This window comes from Fukomys damarensis, unplaced genomic scaffold (genome assembly GCF_012274545.1).
Source record: "Fukomys damarensis isolate Sample0158 unplaced genomic scaffold, DMR_v1.0_HiC HiC_scaffold_21, whole genome shotgun sequence".
Classification (NCBI taxonomy): Eukaryota; Metazoa; Chordata; class Mammalia; order Rodentia; family Bathyergidae; genus Fukomys; species Fukomys damarensis.
This window is the reverse complement of record NW_022900933.1, coordinates 3,670,427-3,693,221: the sequence shown is the minus strand read 5'-3', so window position 1 is coordinate 3,693,221 and position 22,795 is coordinate 3,670,427.

The following is a 22,795-nucleotide window of genomic DNA, read 5'->3' as shown; positions in this document are numbered from 1 at the left end:
TTAGAGGTCAAGGTGTTGAGAGAAGTAGGTAAGAAAAAAACCAAAAAACTGAAAAGCCTTTGGATGAACTCCCGAAGTCACCCTGTGGATATCTCTTTTACCTCCTGTTGCTGGCTCATCCAGAGAAAGTGTCACCAGCTGGGTCTGAGAGGTTTCCCCAAGGTGAAATAAAGAACCCACTTTTTTGTAGCAGGTTTGTTGAATCCTACTGGGGAAAAAGTTCTGGACACATCAGTAGGAGGCACGGGAAGGATTTATTAGAGATTTAGGATACACTTGAGTCATGTGCAGGCACTCAGAAATGAGACGCATTTTACTTTGGACCTGGGAACATTTATACTTATCTTGAAGGGGTGCAAAGCCTTGGAAAAGGTGGCTGCATCCCGGAAAGGTGCTGGCGCATTAGAAAGGAACTGGCATTATTCTTTGGGGGAGGGTATGGGCAATTAATATTTTGGGTTTGCTCAATCTGTTCGTTTATCTTTATCTTAGGATCAAACTCTTGCTCCTTACTTTCTCGATTAGGACAATTGATGCATTTTCAGTATTACTGAGGAGTTTGGGGTGTGATGGGTTTGGTAGGAGCCTAAATTTAACCCAAAGCAATGCTGATACGGATCACCTTGGATAATTTCAGCTGGGCCTGGAAGTTGTAGTCTTAATAGGACAATTTTTAGGTATAATTTCCTTTTACCCATCTTTTATGTCTTCTATCCTACCCTTCAGCTATACGCTGAATAGAAATTTAAAAATCAAAAGTTTTTAAAAAAATATCTGAAGGTGTTCTGAGACCAGAAATGTGAGAGCCACTGGTCTGAGGTGTGTGTGTGTGTGTGTGTGTGTGTGTGTGTAGTGTTAATATCAGGCAACATCAGAAGTTCTTGAGATGTGTTTTGTTACTAAATTTTTTATATTATGGTTTTAATTTTTTCCTTTATTCTTTGTCAGTTTGTAAAATTTATTTTTAATTCCTGTTTTCTAATAATTTTGTTTTGAGGCTGTACATTTCCTCTGGGCTTCTTGGTGTCTCAGATTTTAATATGCAGGGATTTTGTTGTCTTCATGTTCTTAATTTGTTTAAAGTCATGAATATTTCAAACATACAGAAAATAAAAAATCTATATCCCCTTTTTCAAACTTGGTATTTTGTTATATTTACTAGAGTTTTTAAACAAAAGAAATCAAACATTAGGTGCAGTTAAAACATCTTGTATACTTGATCCTGTTGCATGGAAGTTGAGATTTTTACATTTCATTTCATGTTGTTATACAATTATATACCTATGTACATATCCATCAAAACATAATACTGTTCCGTGTTTCCTGAATTTATATAAATCATTCTGCCCATTTGCCTCTATTACTCATTACTAGCTTTAAAATTTATGCATGCACATTTTACTCATTTTAAGCTATGAATATGCCATAATTTGTTTTGTTTGTATGTTGTTCTGCTAAGTAACTTTTTAGGTGTCACTAGTTTATAAAAAATTTTATTTAACATGTTTATGATTTCTTCTGGAGTGTTATCTTCCAATGCAAGGATTTTTTTAAAAAGATTGTTTGCTGTCATTGCATTTGAGTCAGTTAATATGACCTGGGTGATATAAATTTTCTGAATTTGTGTTGATTTCAGAAAAAAAATTATAAATCAAAGAAAGCAAGCTTGGTTTAAAATAAAAGAAGGTACTGGCAAGAAAATAAAACTTTTGTAGGAAATGATTTTATCATTCTGAAATACTTTGTGTTCTTACTATACCAAAGTAGTTATTATCTATCCTCTTTAGTTAAAAAACAAGAGTTTGGGGAAGATTCCAGCAGTTAGGAGTTTGAGTTAGAGCTGACTCTTTCCAAGCTGTTCGGTGCGGAGTCCTTGGGATTTCTTTCATTGTCGAGCACATCCTCTTTATCTGTTGAGGGCAGTACTCATTTCCATATCTAAGGTATTCTTGATTTAATTCATATACTGAAGTTACAGGAGTGGAAACTTTGTTCCTTAACATCTATGGATTGTGTTGATGAGTTGCATAGACTCTTCGGACCCATTCTACTTTTTCTCCGTCATAGCCATGGAAGTAAAATTAAAACTCGGCCCTAGCAAATTCTAACCCAAATAGAGTTTTCTTCAACAGTTTCTTTGTTGCCAAGTAAATGGTCATTATTTGTGAATTTTCCAAACAGTTTAAGAGTGTATGTTTTCTACTTGTTACACCTGCTAATTGATACCTGCCCAGTTTTCAGATGTCTCTGGGTCAGGACTTCCGGGGTGGCTCACATCCGTTCACAAGTGATGCTGATGCTGCTGATCTGGGGACCACACTTTGAAAATCATACATTATGGTTTTCAATCTGCTTTTTTCAATTTTTGTATATTTTTTTTTTTTTTACAATTTCTTCTTAAATCAAAATTCTTTGGTTTCCAAGCACTGTTGTATACTAACTAATTAATGTTTGTCATTCCTATAAAATTGACAAATTTGCTGAGGGCAAAAGGGCAGCATGTGGACAACTTCCTACTCTGGACATTCACTATCCCCAAATGAGACTAGAACAGATATGTGCCCACTGGTGGGCATCCTGGTATTTCCTGGCATTCCCTCCTTATGCTATGCTAAGGAAGTGTTTTCAAAACAAAACAAAGCAACAACAACAACAGAAACTCAAGCCAGGCAGGTATTTTTCCTTTTTGGTTAGTTTCTTTATTGCTCCCTCCTCCAAGCCTGAGAATATATGAATATTCTTCTCCAGCAGACTGATGTTATAATTACTGTCTCACTGAAGGAAAAATTGCTTTCAATAAGACAGACTTTTGATACCGAGGACAGGGTGATTTATGCAGCCTAACAGTGTGAGGATTATAGAAACTGGTAGGCGTACGGGTTTTTATGGAATCTTGGCCTTGATGTTCAGTTAGGAAACAGTATCTGTATATCATGCAAATAATGATAATTTAACTTCTTCCTTTCCTATCCTTATTTCTTTTATTTCTTTCTATTGTCTAAATGCTCTGGCTAATATTTCCAGAACTGTATTGAATAGGAGTGGTGACGCTGGACATCCTTGTCTTGTTTCTGATTTTAGAGTAAAAGTTTTAGTTTTTGAGCATTTAGTATGATGTTGGCTGTTGGTTTTTCATAGATGGCTTTTTTCAGATTGAGATAAAACACCTTATTCCAATTTTCTGTGTTTTTTTTTTTTTAATCATGAATTGGTGTTGGACTTTTTCTGTGTCTACTGAGATGATCATGTGGTTTTTGTTCTTGGTTCTGTTAATGTGGTGTATTACACTTTTAAATTTGCATATGTAGAACCAGCCATGCGTCCTTAGGATGAATCCTATTTGGTCACGTTATATAAGCATCTTGATGATTTGCTTCATTCTGTTTATCAGTATCTTACTGAAAATTTTTCAATCTATGTTTATTAAGGAGCTTACCCTATAGTTCTCTTTTTCAGTTGGGTCCTTCTCTAGTTTTTGTATCAGCATAATGCTTGCTTCCAGGGATAAGTTTGTGAGTATCGCTTCCCTTTTAATTTCATTAAAGAATTTGAGGAATAGTGGCATTAGATCTTCTCTAGATCTCATGTAGAATTCAGCAGTACATCTTTTCTTTGTTGGTAGTTTTCCAATTATTTCTTCAATTTCATTGACATCAGGTTATTTAGAACTTTTATATCATCTTGATTCAGCTTTGGTAATTCATAGATATTAAGGAATATGTCCATTATCTCTGAGTTTTCCATTCTATTGGAGTACAAGTTCTTGAAGTAAGTGTTGATTATATTCTGGATTTCTTTAGGCTCCATTGCGATTTTACCCTTTTCATTCCTAATTGCATGGATTTGAGTCTTTTCCTTTTTATATGATTGGCCAAAGATTTGTCTATTTCATTTAATCTTTCAAAGAACCACATCTTCAATTCATTAACTTTTTGTAATCTTAGTCTCAATTGCATTATCCTCTGATGTTTATAATTTCCCCCTTGTATGTGCTTTGGGTTTAACTTGCCCCCTTTTTTACTAGAGTCTTGAGGTTCAACATTAGATTATTTATTTGAGCTTGCTCTGTTTTCCTGATGTGGAAATTCACTGCTATAGATTTCCCTCATAGGACTGCTTTTATTGCATCCCATAAAATTTGTATGTTATATTGACATTATTATTTAATTGTAGAAACTAATTTCTTCTTTAATTTCATCTGTGCCCCATTAGTTGTTCAGGGGGGTATTATTTAATTTCCATGTGTTTGAGAAGCTTTTCTAGTTTCTTTTGTCATTGATTTCCAATTTTATTTTACTAGAAACTGATAATATTCATTGGATAATTTCAGTACCTTTGCATTTACTTAAGCATGTTCTATGGGATAGTATGCAGTTTATTTTGGGGAAAGGTCCATATACAGTAGAAAAGTGTGTATTTTCTTGTTGTGGGGTGGAATACTCTATACATATCTACTAAGTCCATTTGTTTAAAAGGTTTGGCTCAACTCTAACATTTCTTTGTTGATTTTTTTTGTCTGGTTGACCTATTTGTGATAATGAGGTATTGCTGTCTCCCATGACAATTGTGTTAGTGCTTATTTGATTTTTCCTATCCATTATTCTTTGTTTTATATAGCTATGTGGGCTAGTATTTGGGGTATATATATTTATGAGTGTTATCTCTTATTCTTGGATTGTTTCCTCAACAAGTATGTAGTAACCTTATTTCTTCTGATCAGTCTTGGTTTGAAATCCATTTTGTATGCAAATAGGATAGTTGCCTCTGCTTTTTTCTATTTTCTCGTAGTATGGAGTATTTTTCATCCTTTGACTTTTTGTTTATTCATTTCTTTTTTAGGTAAATGTTTCTTGTATGCAGCATATTGTTGGATCTTGTTTCTTGATCCATTCTGTGAGTCTGATTCTTTTGATTGGGGTGAATTGAGACATTTACATTGATAGATATAACTGATGTGCATTGACTTATCCTTGTCACATTATTTTGCTGTTGTTGGCTCCCTTTTTTCCCTTCTGTTTAGTTGCTTACCTTGCCTGGTGGATTCATTCTATTTGGACTCATGGAATTATTGCTTTTGTCATTTGCTTTTTTTCTTTCTTTCTTTTTATTTTTCTTGTACTGGGGATTGAACATATGACCTCACATTTGTGAGGCAGGTGTGATGCCACTGAGCTATCCCTGGCCCTGTTGTCATTTTTTAAAATAACCTTCAGACAGTTTTAAAGTGATGGTTTGGTGGTCATGAATTTCTTCAGGTGTTTTTATCATGAGATTATCTTATTTCTCCCTTGATTTTGAAAGTAATTTTGTGGGTACATCAATCTGTGTTGAAGGTGGTTTTCTTTTAGCTCAAATACTCCACTCTAAGCTCTTCTTAACTTAAAGGTTTGAGTTAGAACCCTGCTGTGATTCTAGTGGTCTTTCCTTTATAGGTGATTTGTTTCTTTTGTGTAACATTAACATTCTGTTTTTGTGTTGAATTTCTGGAATCTTGACTATTATATGTCTTAGTTTTGTTTTGTTTGCTGATCATGGCCAATTGAAGTTCCTTGAGCCTCACTTATCTGTATGTCATATTTTTTTCATGCCATTGCTTCTGTAAACAGGTTTTTTTTTTAAAAAAAAAAGTCCTTTGTGCTATGTTCTGCTTTTTCATTGATTCTTACATTATTCTTCTTTGCATCATCTAGCTGCTGTTGGATTGATTTCTATAGTCCTTACTACTTTTAAGAAGTCTTTCTCTTGATGATCACTAACTGCAAACCTGTCTTCCAGATCTGATATTCGGCCCTGTCTATGGTTATTCTTCTGGGTATTTCCTTCTCCCTCCCTCTCCCTCTTTCTCTCTCTCTCTCTCTCTCTCTCTCCCCCCTGCCCCCGGCAGGTCCTGTACCACTGAGCTATATCCCTGGCCCATGGATATACTTTTGATAGAAATTTTCAACTAGAGACATTTATAGCTAAATGGATGCACATTAAGGCCATACTCTTAAGTGAAATAAACAGGGTACATTTGAGTAAATACCAAACAGTTTCTCTGGTCTGAAAAACTAAAAGTGTAAATAAGGTTCAAATGGTATAATTGAGAGTGTGAAATAGGAAGAAAATGGCTAAAGGGGAAATGGGAAGGGGAGGAGAAAGGAAATAAGGGAAAAGAAAAAATGTGAAAAATGAAAAAAATGGAAACAAAGTCTTTGTAAATAGGGAAGGGTGAAGGGGGTTAAGGGAGGGCAGGGGCATGGGGAAAACACAAGAACCAAGATATATCATGTAAAGGTACAAGATCCCAATGATAAATGTAACTGTATTGTTTGCTTTAAGTGTACCAATAAATGTAATGGGGGAAAAAAAGAAATTTTCATCTGGATATCTGTTTGAAATTCTGTTTCATGAAATTCAGTTATTTACTGTGTAGGCATTCATGGTTTCCATCACTTTCCTAAGTTCTTTGTCTTCTTTTTTTAATCTGTATCTACTCTAGATTCACTAATCATGTCCTTCATTATGTTTATCATCTATTCAGTTGTCTGTGAAATTATTTCTGACCTTTTTTTATAGAGCCTCATTTATCTGCTTTGTTACTCCTCCTGCTACCATTTCAGGAAGTTCACCTAGGTGGCTTTGGATTTATTCCACCTCAGTAGCCCCTGGATTTGCCTTGGGTGAATTTGCCTGGAGTTCTGGGGTTGCAGTTGCTTTTGTGTCTTCTCATGTTTTTTTTTTTCCAATTTGTTGTCTGTGTTGATGCTTGCAAATTGCTTATGGTGGGCTGCTTTGTTAATAGTATCAAGGCCTCCTTAAGAAATGACTGTTTTTCAGAAATGTCTTCTAGGTGTAGCTGGATTGTGGCGTTTGAGTCTGTCCTGAGATCCTGCCTCTTCAATGTAGGAGGGTAGGAAGTTGCTGCTTACTTTCCCGAGTACCCAGTGCTTCGGTGCTGGACCAGGGTATTCTTTAGGACTCCCAGACAATCTCAGGAAGAGCAACTGATCACAACTATGTCACCTTGGCAATCAGTAATAACAATAACATTTATCTCTTTTGAGTGGAATTATGATTGGCATTAGTAATACTAACAGCAAGCATTAACTGCTATACGCTAGTTACCATACTAAGTACTTTAAGCATATCATCTCATTTAACCTTTACACTAAATGAAGTAGTTTCTCTTCTTATCCTGTTGTATAAATGAAAAAACAAGTTCAGAGAGATTGATTGACTTGCCCAAGATCTCACAGCTCCTAAACGGTCCATCAAGGTTTCACAAGGTGATGCAGTGCTTCCGACTATGCTTGCTGTTCTCTAAGGAGAATGTGGTAATTATCATTGAGTTCTTTGATTGGCTTCAAAATGCTAAAGAACTCCCTCATGTTCCTGAGTGATGTGGTCCCCAGCTGACAACTGCAGTAGAATTTTGGATGTTTAGACTGATAACCAGGTACACAACTTACCTATTCGACCAGGTGCCTGTTTGCCTATTAGATGCTGCCTTATCCAAGGTTGCTTATGATTGGGTTGCCATCTTTTTATTTTATTTATTTATTTATTTTTTGGTACTGGGGATTAAACTTGGGTCACTGCCCTTGCGAGGAGGCAGTGGAACCACTGAGCTAAATCACTGGTCCTTGGGTGTGCCATCTTTTTAGATTCCTCCTAACTAATATTTTCCGCTTCTCAGGGTATCAGTGTTGTAATCACGCCACCTCTAAGTGTCTAGGTATGGTTCCACATCCTTGCTGTGCTCCTCAAACTGAGCAGCCATGGAAAAGTGACCTCAGCTTTCATAGAGTTAAAGGGCAAAGGTAGCCAAGCACCCCGCGCAGTGCCCACCACTGAGAAGGTGTTCAGAGTGTTCGTCTCCCAGAGGAAAAACGATCCCTTCTTGGGCCTGCTGTTTCACCCACCACTTAACTCTTGGATGCATCTTAGGGTTTCCTTGGTGCACATTTATAGAACCCATCAGTTCAAGTGAACAAACATTCATTGAGTCCAAATGGGATGCTGCAAGTGTGATGCCGAAGTAGGTCCGGGGATCCTAAGTGTCCTTGGCTGCTGGTTTATTCTTGTCTGCATAGTTTCACAGGGAGGACAGGAAACTGTGCAGGACCTGGGCCTTAGGTGGATGCTGCTGCTTGCCTTGCAGGGACTAGACCATGGATTCTCTAACTTCACTCCAGTGATGCACATGACATGCTGATGTCTCCCATCCCAGAGCATGAATTGGGGAAAGGACCTTCCTAGGGCATAGAAAAATAATTCTACTCTCCAACTTGGAGGTGTTCTCTTTAGCAGCAGGAAGGACGCATCAGGATGAAGGAGTTTCTGTGGTTTCTGATTGTCCTTTCTACTTTCTCTCATGTTTATGACTTCAGAAGTCCCCAGAGAGGTGTGGCAGACTCTGGACTCCTCCATGGAGCAGAGACAGGCCAGCAGCACTTGTTCTTCGGGGAGCCTGGTGGCTCCTGATGACATCAAAGGTGTTTGCTGAAGAACAAGCCACTTGCTCTCCATCCTGACATCTGTTAAGTCCAGGTGCTGGAGCTATTTTCAGTAGCTGACTTCAGGAACTACTTTCCACCATCCCGAGGCAGATCGTGTAAGCCCATAATCACACTGAACTTCTAAACGTGCACGTGTGTGCAGTGTGTGCTTCATAAGGCATGTCCTACAAAAGCTCGCTCAGTGATTTAGAGTCTTGAAGCACTCACCGCCGGATTCTTTGCCCATCCTTCTCCACTAGTTCCTCCTTAACCACCAGGGAATAGTCATTGAGGAAAGAACTGCTCAGGCAGGGCTACATATGCTCTTCTGGTTGTACTTGGTTCCCTGGGTGCCCCAGGGTTGGCAGACTCTTGTGGGACCCGAGAGAGCACAGCGAAAAGGGTGACCAGGGGTTGTGCAGTTCTGGTCATGTCACAGTTGTCATCCTATAGAATGAACTGCCAGAAAGGTTAGGAGTCAGGCAAAGCAGGGGAAAATAACTGGGAAACAAGGAAAATTGAACAGAAAGAAAATTTTAGCAATTATAGCAATGTATTTTTCAGTTGCATACAGGAGATAACTGCATCCCAGCAGGTCCAGAAACCATAGGATCCTCAAGAAGTGAAAGATATCATTCATGGCCGCAGCCACTGCCACAGAGCCTGCAGAGGTCTGAGCTCACCCCGGGTGCCCTGGGCAGGCTAGCATTCATTAGCACATCTCTATGAGGTGTGAGGTCCTGGCCTTTTTGCTCAGGCTGAAATAGAACCCGGGAGTTTAAGACGGTGGTGGGAGATCACCAGATGTGCACAAAGTCATCCAGCCCTAAGTGCAGGTCTGACTCCCAAGCCCTGGGTGTGTTTATTTCTCACATTTTGATTAGCTGGCCTGAGAGCCATGTCAGAGTGAGAGGATGGAGGGGTGGTGGTCGTGGTGTAGGATCCTCTTGTTTTCCAGAGTTGTCCAGATACTGGAGGTGTCCTGTGACCCAGAGGGATGTGCAATACTGACATTTGAATTTCCCACTGTGCCAGCAGACCTGCAGGGCAGTGCATATTTCCAGTCACTAGGGGGAGGCAACAGACTGCATGTAAGCTGGGTTAGTCTTGGAAGGGAAGTGTGTTTTCTTGTAAATCATGTTCAGGGATTTCTAATATGCACACAAAGGTTTGCAGTGTGGACTGGCTATGTCTCCATCAAGGTTTGATCCTGTGCTTTTGTTGAAATGTTTCCATGAAGGCACCTTACTCTGTCAAAGTAATGAATATTGTCCAACAAATGATCACAGCATAAAAGGGCCAAACATCCCCTTTCTTTACTCACTGGCTTCTTTTTTTTGATACTGAGGATCGAACCCAACTGACTTCTTACTTCTGTCCAATCTGTGTGTGATTATCCTGTTTTTCTGAGGTGCACTTCCCCCTTCACTCTTTCCACTCTGTGTCCTTGGTCATTGGAGCCCAAGGCCATCAAGGCACATTTCTGACCCTTCCCTGTCCCACAGATGGGGATTCCCTGGGGTACCCTAGGGATCACTTCACCAGCCCAGTCTCCTGAGGGTGGCCTGTCTGGCCATCATGTGCAGACCATTCTGTGGCTATTTCCAGGACATTTTCATCCCCAATTTTCTTCCACTGGTGATTTGTTCTCTTTCCATTCTTCTAAAATTCCTTCCTGTCCTTTTGCCAAGTGGAAATAATGGGCCAGGAGACCCTACTGTGTGAATACCAACAACTTCATCTTCAGTCTTAAAAGCTATGCAGCTACCAAGATGACAATGCCAGGCACCTATTGAAGGCCTTTAGATAAACCCTCTGTAGAGTAACTGACTGCTGATCCCAAGTAGGACCCTCTTCAGCTGGAAGTAGCCAGAGCTGTCTTCGCCCTTTGCCCCCTCACAGCACTTAGGGGTACTTCTTCAGAGGGGGAAATATTGCAGATAGGTAAGTTAATTAGATATCTTGTAGCAGTTAGACAGGGCCACCCTCAAGGAGCCAACACAGCGAGGAGCCAACATGGAGGACAATCAAGACACATTCACTGGAGGTCAGAATTGTAAAAGGCGAGAAACTGCTATACCCTGTGCTTCCCCTGGGGATAATTAGCACTGACTGATACTCTAAATAGGTTTCAGTCAAATAGGTGGGGGGCCAAGGTCTTAACCCAGCCTTTCCTGAAAATCCCTGACCCCCACCAACCTTACTGAAAATGCTTGCACCCTTGCTATGTGACTTGCTCCCCCTTTTGACCGCCATTTAATCAGTATTACCTGGGTGACTGTACTTCTCATCTTATTGGTTGGTCATGGCCTTGTCCATGCCCACCTTGTAATTTTCCACTGGGTCTTATAGTGGGATGGGGCCATGTTGCAGACCCAGAGTCTGCCTCCTGCCAGCTCTTCTGGGCCTGTGTCCCCAGTGCAAGGGGCCGTGTCATACACCTCAGAGATTGGCCAGGGAGGCTGGAGATAGGTAATGAATTCCCTCTTCACTCTTATCCTTGATGAAACTTCTGGGGGCATTTTTCCCCTCTATGCCCTGGCCAGAGATGACCTGAACTCAGGTAAACCCAATGAGAAAAAGCTGCACCTTGTTGAGACTTGTTGGGAAGCCGAGGGCAACATGACGAAGCACCAGACTGCATCTACTTCTCATCCTTTCCCAATGTGCTTTTCTTTTCCTTTCTTTTACTGCCCTGGAATTGTACTTCCTAAAGCAGTTGCCCTAAGTCATTGCCTTAGAATACGTTCCAGACTGGGAGTCATGGGCTTTAGAGTTCAAAGTAAAGTTTCTTCCGAATTGTTCCTCTAGTTTACTGTCCTGTATCTGTCCAAGGGCAGACTGTCCCAGAAACAGAGCCCAGGGACTCTGACGTGGGACGTGTGTGCTCCGGTCACAAGTCTCTGATCGCCAGTCTCTCTATGGCAGGTTTGACTGGGATGGAAATCCAGAACTAGAGGACCTTAACATTGCCAATCATCTTTACTTCCTTGCTACTAACCCAGTCTTGCCTCAGTGACACCATCTTCTCTCTCCTACCTGTCACAAGTAAGTGTACCATCAGCCTTCTCATGCGACTGCACTGAGATGATCCAAATTCCTCACCCTGAGCCTCATGTCTGTCCTTCCTAATAAGCTAAATGGTGACTCCATCTGCAGCACTGCAAATCTGTGTTGTGAACTGGTGGCATTAGAAAGTTACGGCTGTGACTTTCCATTCCAATCACTCTGAATTTCCTTGCTCTGATGTGCCTGCCAAATTCCTGTGAGACTCTTTACAGATGAATTCCAGACAGCTGAGCATCTTGTCCACAAACAGAAAAGTAAATGGGCTTTGTCCCCCGCTGGATTCAGAGAATGCTAAGCGTGAGGCATGTTGGCTTCCTGTGTAATGCCTGTGTTTAGCTTGTCCCTTGGTCATCTGCTGGCCCTTAGATCTAGGGAAGCCTCCCTATGAAAAGCAGCGAAAAGCCATAGTGGGGAGATGGTGTCTTGAGGCTTTGACCTTGGGAGCGGTAGTCACCCAGGCCCACTCAGAAAAGTGGTCTTCTGCAGAAAGCAGGTGATGCGAGGCAGCCAACTCGGTGAACAGAGAGCAGGGAGATGTCTCGGGGTGCCCAGAGCTGAAGCATTGTTTTCTTTTTATTTAAGTTTTGGTACTGGGGATTGGACTCAGGACCTTGTGTTTGTGAGGCAGGTGTGGCGCCCTGGCTCTTGAAGAATTGGTTTCTAGAAGGAAGGCCTGCTATGGCCAGAAGCAGGAAGCAGACTGAGGGTTCCGAGTCTGCACTGCTCAAGCTTGAGTCTCTCCCTCCACCCACTATCAACTCTGGCTCACATTCCCCTCCCTGGCTTGCGTGACTCCCTACCCTTGTCTGGTCTCCAGGAGACAGGATACACTTGGTGGCCTCTTGGATAGAAGATCCCCACACACAGAACTCTTAGGATCAGTAGGATTCCTAGATCCAGGAGTCTGGATTCCTTCAAGCAGAGCTTACTGCTTCTCCTACTTGAGTACCAATTTCTTTCTTAACAGATAAATGCCAGTGAAGCACAGACTCATTTCCTTCCAGATATCCAAGTAGCTTTGTACATTGCAGGAACAACCAGCATGCTAGAGACCCATGCATTTATAGTCCAAAGCTTTTTGCTGTCTGGTGCCAGGGTGTCTGCCTGTTGTTTTCTTGGGAGCCACATCCAGGATGGACTTCAGATTACTCTGTCTTTGGTCTAGCTGCTCTCCCTCGGTGTACTTGGCAGGACTCTTAGTTGTGGGTCCTCACAGGACTTCTGAATGTCACCATCGCCCATACTGAGCTTCTGCCTCTCACCTTTCCTTCAGTTTGCATGGGCATTTTAATAGCTGGACCAAGGTATTCCTACAGCGGAGTAAATGTTCATGAAGGCAACACCGCATTTCCACAGTGTCGTACTTATGTCACGTGAAAGACAGAAAAAACAAGGGTTTGAAATGGTTTATGGGCTTAGTCTGAAATAATCGTACCCTATTAGATTTTAAATATTCCTGAGAAATCGGGAAGGGAGCCCCGTAAGCACCATTACTCCGTGGTGGAGTAATTGATAATTGTGTATGCATTTAGAACACAAGAGAATCACATTAAATATTTTTATTTTCATCTAGAGAGAGCTTTGCTTTGTCTGATGGAGTTTTAGCTATGACATCTTGAGATTAGTGTAAGCCACACAGATATGGAATTTTAAAATTTCATTTGTGTTTTAAAATAATGGTACTGAATTTTCTCTCTCTTGGTCCCTCAACACTTCAACAGTACTTGGAAAGCTGACTGAGCCCACCTGCTCCCTCTGAGATGAGTTCCCTCTTTCGCTTCTACCCTAGTCATTTCCTTACACTCGACTCTGCAACTGTCTTCCTAGGTGTATGAAGAGGCAGTGGTGGGACAAGACTGCCTGTGTATAAACTAGCATCTGTCTGCTATATTGAAGGCCTAGAGAAGTGAAAATAATGAGCTCCGTCTATGAATGAGAAGCTGTTGACTACCGTCTTCCGTTAGATGATAAGTTGGATTGTTCATTCAGTAAATACACTCTTCATGTTGGAATCAGCCCTATCTTTAGCTTTCCCATTACATGCTCAAGAATGTTTCTGTGGTTACTTGTCTGATGCTAGGGAGATGCTGTGTAGTCATGGACAAGAATAAAAAGAGTATTTAAATGAGCCTACAGCTCCTAGCTCCTAGCACTGTCCCTTAAACTATGAAGCACTTGTATCCTTCCTCATTGTCTTTTTCCAGTAAGTAGGATTTTGAAATAATGAGTATAGGATAGAATCTTAATGAGGAGAGTAAGAATATGGAATTCAAAGTGAAACAGCTTCGCTCAAATCTTGATTCTGCCACTTACTGTATGGGAAACTTTAGGCAAGATATTTCACCTCATGGTGCCTTGGGTCTGTCACCTACTAAATGGAACCACAGCATTGTAGTTTGTGTCTAGATGTCCCTCCAAAGCCCCATCTCATACGCTCACAGCTGGGGCTTTTTGGAGTTGGCTGGTCTAGGGAATGTGATGCTGGGATTAAGGGGGTGTAGTACTAAATTAATATACTGATTGGAATTAGCATAGTTCTGGGTATGGCTGAGTGGATTTCCTGAAGACAGAAGCCCACCTGGGTGTGGGTGGCATCACTCAAATGGCTTTTAGCCTGGATAGGTAAAAGGGAAAGGGAGGCTTGCTTCCTGCTTGCTGCTTTCTGCCTGCCTTGCTATGGGCTGTTTCTCCCCTGTGATGCTCCTCTGTCGTGCCACCCTGCCTTGGAGCCAGCGGATTATAGACTGATGCCTTTACAAAGTGTGAGCGAAAGTATACCTTTCCTCTTTTAACTTTGGGTGTTAAGTATTTTGTCTCAGCAATAAGAAAAGTAACGAAGACACATAGAGTTATTTACCTCATGGTTAGTGTCAGAATTAATTGATGTAATCTTTGAAAAGTATATAGAATGGGATGTGCCACAGGACAAATTCGCAGTAAATATTAGCTCTTATCATTTAATCATTAGTAATAATTTTTAATCTTTTAAAATTTCCAACTCTGTCCTCTGTTATTGCTCCACCCTTCCTGTTCACTCATGGGGGAGAAGAATGAATACACTGTTTTCCAGGATAGCACCTTGACCAGTCAGCTTTTAGACAAGAATCAAGTAAGTTAAAAGATATTTTGTAATTATTTATATGCAGTGATTACTCTACACAGTATATCACTTTATTTTCTGTGAATCCTAATTTCCCCATAAGGTCAATATTGAACTTAGCCATTGAATTTGATTTGGTTTTTGTCCAATTCAGTTTGGAACCAGAATTGTGGAAAGAATTAAGTTTTTGAACCAAGGTACCACTGTATATGTATTGCAGTTTAATTTATTTTCAAGAATTATATGTGTAGTATGGTACAAGTGACCAAAAGCACATATCCCCATGAGCCATGGGCTCCATGGGAGTCTTTTAACATGATAGAGAGCCAAATCCTGTCATTTGTAGAGCCCCTAGTGTATGCTAGAATCGATATATTTATCATCTCATTTATTCTTCAGAGCAACGTGGTGAGTAAACGCTACTCATTTTTCCGTGAAGAATCTAAGCCCCAAAGTGTTTTAGTGCTGCCTTCAGGTTCCCAGAGCTGGTAAGAAGCAGGAAGGTATTGCAAACCAGACCTATCTTAAGCACCGCCTCTGGGGCAGTCATAATTCTGTCTGCTTCTGGACCAGAATCTCCAGGGTGTCTCTCTCCTCTCTGAGACAGCACCTGGCACCGGAATCAGCTCGCACCCTGGATCAATAAAGATGGGCAGAGCGTCCATGGGTCTGACACAGGCCTATGCCACAGAAAAAACTTTAGTGGTTTTCAGTCATTTAGATTTTTGAGTTCTTTGTTATTACAGAAAAACCTGGAAGATCTTTATGACCCAAAATCTTTATGACCTGTAGACAAATTGAACACTTTTATAATGAAATATTCTTTTGAAAAAGGAAGGGAAGTCCAGAATCCAGAAAAGCAAAGTGCTGAATTCCATATTCTCTTTGTTGACAGTCTAGTGAAACAAGCAAACTAAGAAAAGCGCACATAAACAACAAATGATGTTTAAAGAGTAGTCATTTAACCAAACCAAAAATGATAAGACAATGTCTTAGCTTTCATATCTCCTCAAGGGTCATTTCATTTTGCTTCTCTTGGTACCATATGTCTGTGACCTGAGGAGGAATTTTGGCTACGATGCAGTTTGCGCCTCTGCGAGCGTATTGAATTTATTTCTGGCTGAGCTCATTCCTATCTGTCACCCAATTTTCATCAATAAATATTTAAGTATCAGGGCAACAGCTCCAGAGCAGAGCCCTGGGTGTTAGGCCTTTGCGAATCCCAGCTGATCATTATTAATTCAATGGCTATAGTTGTAAATTGGCTAAGAACACACAATGAAAACACTCCTGTCAGGGTGGGCTCATGACATTGAAAGATATTTTGGATCTGCTCTTGCCTCATTCCAAGTAAATATGAGGTGCAGTTTGCTTCAAACTAAATTTTCTTTTCATTTTTTGCCTAAATATTAAATAAGGGGGGAAGAGGTGTCACTGGACTGCATTTTTCTGGATGCTGCGGAGGTTTGCAGGCTCGCTCTTTGAGCTAATGTGAATTGGCAGGCAAAACACTTTCCATGGAGATGAATTCTATGGTCAGGGTTACCTGGGTTTTTATCTGAGTTAGTCAGAAGTCAGAGTAGATGAAAAAGAAATGACCCATTACCTAATGATCAGTGACCAAGTTACACCCCTGCGATGTTTCTGGATCAGTACACAAGTTACCTTTGAGGCAGAGGAATTATTCTTGTGTAGTTCAGAGCGGAACAAAGCCCTCTTCCAGCCTGACTCCTCAGATGCCCTGGGAGTGAAAGCAGAGAAACCCTCAGGGACAAAAAAGAGGATGCTCTCTGAGTGGCAGCCTTGTTACAGCAGTGCCCAGTGGGTTCGGTAAACACTAGTGCACAGACACAAGCTCTTGGAGCTTAAGGGCATGGTATCAGGGATGACAAAACTTTTAGAGACCAAGGTCCAAACTGTAAGCCAAACACCACTTATTTATTGCAAAATGCCATCACTGCAATTAAACCTGAACACCGAGGTTTTAGTTTAGAAAAAAACCAACTCCTACGTTAATGTCTTCTGTCTTAAAAGAAAAGCAAATAACATGTGTGCCACGGGTTAGCTGCCAGACAGACGAAGCTCTGCGGGAAGGGTGAGCTCCTAGCCCAAGGTCAGGAGCACAAATCGGCAACGGTTTCTGAAAGGCAAGTTCCATAGTACCTGTCAGAATTCAAACAGCCTCCCTCTCTGACCTAGCAATTCAATTCTAAGACTTTCTCCTACAAATGCAGTTATACTTTTATATGTAAACGATATGCTCTGTGTACTGTGTGTAAGGATACTTCTTGCTTGTGTCAGCAAAGACATAAACATAATGTCAAAATGTCCGTAAAAAGGGGATGGTAAACCGGGTGTGGTGGTGCACGCCTGTAATCCCGGTACTCGGGAGGCTGAGGTAGGAGGATCGCTGTGAGTTCGAGACCAGCCTGGGCTCCATAGTGGGCTCCAGGGCAGTCTTGACTATATAGTGAGATCCTGTCTCAAAACAACAACAACAACAACAAAACAGAAAACATGGGGGGGGTGAAGTAAATTGTGATATATTGATACCACTGAATATGATTAACCAGAGAACAAATGAAACAGGTATGTGTGTGCCACTTGTGACCTTAGGAAGTTATTCAGTCGCTCACTGTTTCTTCCATTTGTACAATAAGCATGATAATGATAACATTTAATCAGTATTTGTTGAGTGACAGACCAAATGAATAGAGGTGTGTGTGTACAGCTTCTTTGGAAAGTCCAAACTTTGGAAAAGTGACAGAAATGCATTTGATAGAGCCGAGAATCCCAAGTCTCACACGGGAGCCTGGAGCTGAAGGAAAAGTGGCTTTTAGTGGACTTGACACTGTCAGTCTTATCTGTGTAATTAGATTATTACCTACTTAGTCACCCCTTTTAATTCCCACAACCTTCTGAAACAGTTATGGTCCCATCCGTTTACAGGTGAGAATAATAAAGTTCAGGGAAACATACACAAGATTACACAGCTGTGAGCAGGGACCAGGTTTCTAACCCAGGTCTTCAAGCATCAGAGCCCCAGCTTCCCCGCACCTCCTGCTGTGCTGAGACCACATCTTCATCATCCTGCCTGTTCAACGTGTTGAATAGCACAGGGCTTGCCTCTGTTTAATTAAATATTTGCTGAAAATATTGAGAACACGGATACAAATCACTCATTGTTTTATGTTCTTTAATATGTGGGAATAATTATTCCTATATTTCTACAATGTTTAAGTGTTTTGTATTTATTCTGCCACTGTCAGCATAGACTAAGTTGTGCTCCAGTAAAAATAATGTCAAAAATCTCAGTGAGTTATTAGTTTACGAAATGGACTTTGTGGACTTACTGCAAGCCTGTGCTGTGCTTCTTTCCTTTTGGGACCCAAGCAAGCTCGTTTGGGGACATTCTGGACCTCATGGGAGAGAAGAGGGCTACTGTAACCGGGTGATAGCTCTTGAGGTTCTACACAGAACCTTACTCCTCTTCTCTCTCCCACTCCCTCTCACTGGCCACAGTGAGACAGGTGGGTGGACACAGCAGGGAGGGAGGAGAACAGTTTTCACGGGCAGGAGCTCTGCACACAGCACAGTAAGGAGCTGGAGAGAATAGGCCAATGTCGCGACAGTGACGGGACGCCATTCACCATCTTACAGCACAATAACCTGTGGGCTCTTTGCGGGGCACACTGTTTTCTGCTGCTGTTTATCTTTTCCCCTTTAATTGATTGGTACACTTAAAGCCAACAATACAGTTACAGTTATCATTGGGATCTTGTACCTTCACACGGTACGTCTTGGTTCTTTTTTCTCCACACCCTGTCCTCCCTTCACCCTCTTTACCCTTCCCTATTTATAGACTTTGTTTCCATTTTGTCCTTTTTACACATTTTTTTCTTCTCCCTTATTTCCTTTCCCACTTCCCCTTTATCCATTTTCTTCCTATTCCACACTCACAATTATACCATTTGAACCTTAATTACACTTTGTTTTTCACTCCACAGAAACTATTTGGTATTTCCACATGCGTGTCTTATTTCACTTGAGTATGGCCTCGATATGCATCCATTTTCCTATGAATGACTCTAGTTTCTCATTCTTTATGGCTGAGTAGTACTGCATTTTATAGAGAAACCACATCTTCTATCTCCAGTTGATGGGTATTTAGGTTGTATCCAAGTTTTAGCTATTACAAACTGTGCCACTATAAACATGGGTGCACATACTGATATATGTGATCTATGGTATGATTCTTTTAATTCTTTTGGAAAGATACCCAGCAGAAGGATGGCTGGGTCAAATGGAACCTCTAGTCCCAGCTCTTTGGGGTATCTCCATATTGCTTTCCATAGAAGTTGCACCAGTCCTCACTCCCACCAACAAGGGAAAAGGGTTCCTTTCTCCCCACAGCCCCTCCAGAATTTGTTATTGGTTGATTTCTTGATAGCAGCCATTCTTTGTGGAGTGAGGTGGAATCTCAGTGTTGTTTTCATCTGCATCTCTTGAATGACTATTGATGTGGAACATTTTTTTCATGTATTTATTTTGCTTTTACTGCTTTGAGAAATGTCTGTTCATTTCAGATGTCCATTTTTGAAATGGTTATTTGTATTTGGGGGGGTTTGATTTTTTTTTTGAGTTCTTTATATATTCTAGAAAGTAATCCTCTGTCTAAGGAGTAGCTGGTAGAAACTTTTTCCCACATTGTAGGTTGTCTCTTAGCTCTGTTGGTGATTTCTCTTGCACTGCAAAAACTTTTTAATACAGTGACATCCCAGTTGTTGATTCTTTGTTCAAGTTCTCATGCTGCTGAGGATTTGTTCATAAAGTCTTCTCCTATACCAATGTCTTTGAGAGTTCTACCTAATTTGCGTTCCAGTAAGTTTAGTGTTTCTGTTTTGATATTTAGATCTTTAATCCACTTGGATTTTAGTATAGTGCATGGTAAAAGATAGGAATCTAGTTTTACTCTTTGGCAAAATGAAAGTCAGTTTTTCCAACACCATTTATTAAAGAGGCTATCTTTCCTCCAGTGAGGATGATTGGCTCCTCTGTCAAAGATGAGGTAGCTGAATGTGTCTGGTATTGTTTCTGCATCTTCTAATCTATTCATTTGATCCTCGGGTCTGTTTCTTTGCCAGTACCATGCTGTTTTTCTCACAGTGGCTTTGTAGTATAGTTTCAAGTTGGGAAATGTGATAAGCCCAGCCATGTCTCTGGTGCCTAGAATGGGTTTTGCTATTCTAGGTCTCTTCTTGTTCCAAATGAATGTTTGGGTTGTTTTCTCAAGGTCTGTGAAGTATGCTGCTGGGATTTCAATTGGTGAGATCACCCCAGTGTCTTTCTCTTACTTTGTTCTGATGGGAATTGTTTCCCTAATTTCTCTTTCAGTGAGTCTGCTATTTGTGTACAAAAAAGCTATTGATTTTTGAGTGTTGACTTTTTATCCAGCTACTCTACTTATCTGTCAAATAAGTCTAGAAGTCTTTTGGCAGAGCTTTTTTGGTCTTCTCTGTAGAGTATCATAGCATCAGCAACTAATGACAGTTTAACTTCTTCTTTTCCGGGCTTTATTCCTTTTATTTCTTTCTCTTGTCTAGTTGCTGTTGCTAATGTTTCCAGAACTATATTGAATAGGAGTGGTGATAGTAAACACACTTGTCTTGTTCCTGATTTTAGCATGAAGGTTTTCAGTTTTTGACCATTTAGAATCATATTGTCTGTTGGTTTTTCATAGATAACCTTTATCAAGTTGAGATAAAGACCATCTATTCCAATATTCTGTATGGTTTTTCCCATGAATGAGTGTTGAATTTTGTCAAATCCTTTTTCTTTTCTTTTTTTAAGACCGGGTCTCACTATGTGATGGAGACTGATCTGGAACTCACTATATAGTCCAGGCTGGTCTCAAACTCACAGCAATCCTCCTGCCTCAGCCTCCCAAGTGCTGGGATTACAGGCATGCACCACCACACCTGGCTGTCAAATCCTTTTTCTGTACCTATTGAGTTGATCATACAGTTTTTGTCCTTGACTCTGTTAATATAGTGTATTACATTTATTGATTCACATATATTGAACCATCCTTGCATCCCTGGGATAAATCTGACTTGGTCAGGGTGTATGATCTTCTTGAGGATCTTGTGTATTCTGTTTGCCAGTATCTTATTGAAGATTTTATCATCTGTGTTCGTTAGGTAGATAGGCCTGTAGTTCTCTTTTTGGTTGGGTCTTTCCCTGGTTTTGGAATCAAAGTAATACTTGCTAGCAGGAATGAATTTGGAAGTATTGCTTCCCTTTCAATTTCATTAAAGAGTTTAAAGAGCAGGGGAAATATCTCTTCTCTAAATTCTTGTAGAATTCAGCAGTGAAGCCATCAGGACCTGGGCTTTTCTTTGTTGGTAATTTAATTACATTTTCAATTTCACTGAATATAATTGGGGCATTTAGACTTTTTATATCTTCTTTGATCAATTTTGGAAGTCCATATGGATCTAGGAATCTGTCCATTTCATCTGTATTTTCCGTTTTATTAGAGTACAGGTTTTCAAAGTAGGTATGGATGATCCTCTGGATTTCTGGTGATCTGTTGTGACTTCACCTTTTTCATTCCTAATTGCATGAATTTGAGCCTTTTCTTTCCTTTTTTGATAAGGTTGGCTAAGGGTGTATTGATTTTATTTATTTTTTCAAAAAACCAACTCTTCATTGATGTTTTTGTATCATTCTCTTAGTCTCCATTGCATTGAACTTTGCTCTGATTTTTATAATTTCCTCCCTTGTACAAGCTTTGGGTTTTTCTTGTTCTTCTTTTTCTAGAAGCTTAAGGTTAAGAATTAAGTTGTTTATTTGAGCTTGCTCTGTTTTCCTAGTATGGGCATTTACTGCTATGAATTTCCCTTGTAGAACTGCTTTCATTATGTCCCACAGATTCCTGTATGTTGTATTGACATTGTCATTTAATTGTAGAAACTAATTTCTTCTTTGTTTTCATCTGTGACCCAATAGTTGTTCAGCAGGGTGTTATTTAATTTCCATGTGTTTGTGAAGTTTTGCTGTTTCTTATGCTATTGATCTCCAATTTAATTGCACTGTGGTCTGATAATATACAGGGGATGACTTCAATTCCTTTGCCTTTACTTAAGCATGTTCTATGAGCTATCATGTGGTCTCTTTTGGAGAATGACCCATATGTGGCTGAAAAGAATTTATATTCTGATTTTGTGGGGTGGAACACTCTGTAAACATCTAAGTCCATTTATTCTAAGACTTGGTTCAGTTTTGTTATTTCATTGTTGATTTTTTTGTCTAGATAATCTATTTGTGTCAGTGGAGTATTGAGGTCCCCCACTATAATTGTACTAGTGCTTATTTTGTTTTTCATTTCCATTAATATTTGTTTTGTGTAGTTGAGGGCATTAGTGTTCAGTGCATACATATTTATGATTATCATTGATTCCTCTTGTCTTGTTCCCTTTATAAGGATGTAATGATTGTCATTTATTCCTCTTGTATTATTCCCTTTACTAGGATGTAGTGGCCTTCTTTATCTCTCTTAATTAGTTCTGGTTTTAAATCTATTCTGTCTGCAAATAAGATAGCTACCCCTGCTTTTTCCCAGGCTCCTGTTTCATGGAAAACTGTTTTCCATCCTTTTTCTCTCAGGCTATGAATTTCTTTGTGGATTAAATGGGTTTCTTATATACAGCATATTGTTGGATTTTGCTTCTTAATCCATTCTGCCAGCATGTTTCTTTTAATTGGTGAATCGAGGCCATTAACATTGATGGCTATAACTGTTATGTATTGACTTTTCATTGTCATGTTATTTTCTGGTTGTTTGTTTTTTGATTTTTGCTTTTTCCCTCTCTCTCTTTAATTTATTGACTTTCCTGGTATATTTGCTCTGTTGACCTTTATGGATTTGTGGTCTTAATTTTCTTTTTTCAGGACATTGTTTAAAAGTGCTTGGAGTGCTGGCTCAGAAACTTCTCAGGTGTTCTTTGTCATGGAAGTATCTTATTTCCCCATTAATTTTGAAAGATAGTTTTGCAGGATACCTCAGTCTAGGTTGGAGGTTATTTGCTCTTAGGGTTTGAAATAACTCACTCCGGGCTTTACTTGACCTGAGGGTTTGTGTGGA